At 39.0% G+C, this 4391-nt stretch overlaps 1 protein-coding gene across 1 annotated transcript in view; it reads left to right on the top strand.

The window, feature by feature from the left end:
• Positions 1–1856, top strand: part of LOC143276461 (uncharacterized) — a 16370-nt gene extending 14514 nt beyond the window's left edge. Inside the window, exon 8 of the mRNA XM_076580962.1 lies at positions 1–1856. This exon is cut by the window's left edge and continues 1223 nt beyond it. The gene's annotated coding sequence lies outside the window, so the exon portion shown is untranslated.
• The last annotated feature ends 2535 nt before the right edge of the window (positions 1857–4391 follow it).

Genomic DNA, 4391 nt, shown 5'->3' with positions numbered 1-4391 from the left:
ATATAGGGTTTGCTGTTCCGATAGTATTTGCTCCTTCTGGGCGCTCATCATCCGTTTCCTGTGTCATTCAACTAAGTATGTATTCATTCTGTTTTTACTTCAGTTAAGGCTTTGACGTTTTCGCGGGATTCTACATTGCCTTTGATATATTTCGGCGGGATTTTGTCATGGTCGTTCTGTTTTTACTTCAGTTAAAGGCTTTGACGTTTCCACGGGATTCTACATTACCTTTGAAATTTCGGCGGGATTTTAACATGTTCATTCTGTTATGGGCCTTTGATATTCCCGCAGTATATATTCGTTTGTTGTTGTTTTTTTACTCCAGTTATGGGCCTTTGATATTTTGGCATCCTATTTTCACTTCAACCATAGGAACGTATGCTTGGGCATGACTCAGATACGTCAATTCTCTTTCGGCTTAGGTTTCGGGGTGTTTCGACAGGACTTAAGAATGTCCTTTTTGTTTCTAACTCATTCATAGATTTTGGATTTTCGGAGGGGGGGGGGAGGCCTGGGGGGGTGGGGCGGGGTTCGAAAGGACTCTTCTTCTTCTTCTTCTGCGTTCACTCGTATGCACACGAGTGGGCTTTTACGTGTATGACCGTTTTTACCCCGCCATGTAGGCAGCCATACTCCGTTTTCGGGGGTGTGCATGCTGGGTATGTTCTTGTTTCCATAACCCACCGAACGCTGACATGGATTACAGGATCTTTAACGTGCGTATTTGATCTTCTGCTTGCATATACACACAAAGGGGGTTCAGGCACTAGCAGGTCTGCACATATGTTGACCTGGGAGATCGTAAAAATCTCCACCCTTTACCCACCAGGCGCCGTCACCGTGATTCGAACCCGGGACCCTCAGATTGACAGTCCTACGCTTTAACCACTAGGCTATTGCGCCCGTCCTCGAAAGGACTCGAGAGTGCACATTTTGTCTCTGCCTAACTTATAGGTTTGTTTGTTTTTCAGCAGGACTCAAGAATATACATTCTTTTCCCATCTGACTTACAGAGGGTTTTTTTTTAATATTCCTTCTTCTTCTGTGTTCGTGGGCTGCAACTCCCACGTTCACTCGTGTGTACACGAGTGGGCTTTTACGTGTATGACCGTTTTTACCCCGCCATGTGGGCAGACATACTCTGCTTTCGGGGGGTTTAATATTCCGACAGGACTCAAAATGTCGATTCTACTTTGGCATCTGTTATGGACCACTATTTCGGCAGGACTCTATGCTAACCTGATTTTTTTTTTTTTTTTTTTTTTTTTTTTTCAATTATGGGCAATTTAAGCATATTTCGGCAGGACTCTTCTTCTTCTTCTTCATCATCATCATCATCATCATCATCTTCTTCTTCTTCTTCATCTTCTTCTTCTTCTCCTTCTTCTTCTTCTTCTTCTTCTTCTTCTTCTTCTTCTTCTTCTTCTTCTTCTCGTTCCGCAATGCAGGACTCAGAAGTGTTGATTTTTTTTTCACCTCAGCTTTGATACCTCGATAAGACTCAAAATGCTGATTTTTTTTTTCTTTAGTCATTTGCTAGCTTTGCTAAATCTTCTCAAAATTTTCATTCTGCTTCGGCCTAAGTTATGTCCTTTATTTTTCAGTTTTAAATGCTCTTTCTGTTTTTATTTTTTCACTTGAAGGCTTTGATATTCCGACGGATCGGCGCGGCTGAAAATAACTATATATTTTGACAGGACTCCAAATTTTGATTTTTTTTTTTTTTTTTTTTTTTTTTTTTTGTACACATCGATTACGGTATTTTCCAAAATAAATTCCACTGAATGTCTTCAAACGTTTTATTTATTAGGCATATATTGTATCTGAGCTTTGAAATAAAGGGCTTTGTAACTGAATGGAGAGGAATTCTTTGAATGTTCCCATTGGCATATCTAACCTTTCTTGGTAATCAAGTTTTGTTATGTTTGTTTAATTTTTCCATGTTGTTTGTTTGCTCTTTGTGTTCTACAGTTTTTGATTTTCCCGAAACTTATGAATGAGATAGTCCTGGTCCCCTTTTTGTCTCGCTTGTGTAAACAAAGTGAGTCTATGTTTTAACCCGGTGTTCGGTTGTCTGTGTGTGTGTGTGTGTGTGTGTGTGTGTGTGTGTCTGTGTGTCCGTGGTAAACTTTAACAGTGACATTTTCTCTGCAAATACTTTGTCAGTTGACACCAAATTAGGCATAAAAATAGGAAAAATTCAGTTCTTTCCAGTCATCTTGTTTAAAACAATATTGCACTTCTGGGATGGGCACACACAAAAATAAAATGAAGCCTAATTATATGCAAACTGCATTTACTGTTATATTTATTTATTATTTTTTTATTCTCTAAACTTGACATTTTGATCTGATATTCTGACCCAACAACAAGAGCAGTCATTATTATCATTTTTTGTTCAAACAGGAACTTCTTTTGCTAAGCATGGAAGTTTTATTTATTTTGCAAACGTTTTGGTGCAGAGAGTAAAAAAGGGAAATTACTCTGTAATTAATGCTAGGGGACTTAATTTGCTTTAAACTGATCTTTCTCATCTTAAACATTACATTTTGAAATTATACTCAATACATAAAAAGCTTGGATTTTTTTTTTTTTTTTTTTTTTTTAAGTGTATCACAAGTGAGTCTTGAAGGCCTTGCCTCTCTTGTCTTTATATATATCCACAGCTTTGTTATAGGAGGAATTTTGTTCAATGTCCCGTCACACATATCGGTGATTGAAGACATTTTGTTAAAGTATTTATGAATACATTTGAGTATTATCGGTTAGAAAGGGGTGGGAGATGTGAATGAATGGAGGGTTGGGGGAAACTGGGCAAATGAGGGTGAAATGAGGGTGAAATTTGAAAAAGAAAAATCTAAATACAATTACAGGAAATTACTTAAAGGACTTCGTAAAAGAGAAGTCGTTAAACTGACAAGCGAAACAACTGATAATGAATGCAAAAAGTCAAAAACATCAACGTTCTCAGTCACTTGTGAAGACACACTTTCGTGTACATAAGGCTTCATTATACTTGATGAACATAAAGGCAGATTTTGTTTAAAGTAAAATCAGTCAAATGTTTCGCAACTGACACGTTCGGTAAGGTGCATGTTCGATTGCATAATGTGTTTTGTTTCTGCTTGTTTTTGTTTTTTAATTTGTTGTTGTTGTTGTTGTTTTTTAACGCAGGTTTTGTTTTCTCAGTCTATTGCAAACAACAAAATGCTTGAAGTGAAAATAATAATAATAATAATAATAATAATGTACATTTATATAGTGCTCTTTCTCACTAACAGCTCAGGGCGCTTTACGTGAAAGAAAAATATTACTACAAGTAACATAAAACATTTATGACCACTCTTTCTCAAAAAAAACAAAAAAAAAAAAAAAAAACTCCCCCCACTCACACTCTCCCTTTCCCACTCTACATACAACCAAAGTGAGCTGACATGGGTGGTGTTAGAGAACAAGGAAACTGACAGTACTTATAGAGAGGTTTTAACTCACTCAGTACGGTCAGTCCTCTCTTCTCCTCTACACAGACCCCTCGGATGTCCAGTGGGTGTCTCAATGACCCAACCTTTAGCTTCCGTCGTCAGAACTGTGGTATTCTTTGCCAACATTCACCTTTTCAGTATAAGAGCCTTCCGCTTGCAATATTTTGATGGTGGTAATTGGGGTGAAACGCTGTTAACGTCGTCTCTTTCGCCGTTCGTATGGAGAGAGTTAAAAAAAAAAAAAAAGATGAGTCTTTAGTGATGAGCGAAAAGCAGAAATAGAACCAGATGCACGGATATGATGAGGAAGGTTGTTCCAGATATACGATTGGTTTTCTTTATCATTTTTGTTTACTTGATTCGAGCACCTTCCTACAGGTAGTCTAAATCTATTGATTACAGTGGATTACGTAATGACGTGTGGGTCGTGAAATGTGTATATAACAAAACAACACAACAACAACAAAACAAAAAACACGGAAACTCGGTCTCACTGGGTAATCAAAGGGACACCATCGGATGAGAACAGACATGCTAACCTCCCTTCCATCATCCGCAGTTGGCCAATACTATAAACGACACGGTCGATTGATTATGCTGTTTCGTGGATGATTAGGCACACACGCCGATACACGTGAGCACACACACACGCAGACACACATACACACGCACGCACGCACACATACACACGCACGCTCACACACATACACGCACACACAAACAATACACACGCACGCGCGCACTGCACACACACATACACTCACACTCACACTCGCACTGATACACACACCCACACACGCACGAAGGACGCGCATTGACACAGTCGCCTGGGCACTGGCACACACACACATGATACATTATACACACAAACACGCGCACGCAAGACACACACGCACACACTCGCGCGGT

Source organism: Babylonia areolata, chromosome 32 (assembly GCF_041734735.1).
Source record: "Babylonia areolata isolate BAREFJ2019XMU chromosome 32, ASM4173473v1, whole genome shotgun sequence".
NCBI classification, from domain to species: domain Eukaryota; kingdom Metazoa; phylum Mollusca; class Gastropoda; order Neogastropoda; family Buccinidae; genus Babylonia; species Babylonia areolata.
This window is presented reverse-complemented; position numbering and strand designations above follow the sequence as displayed.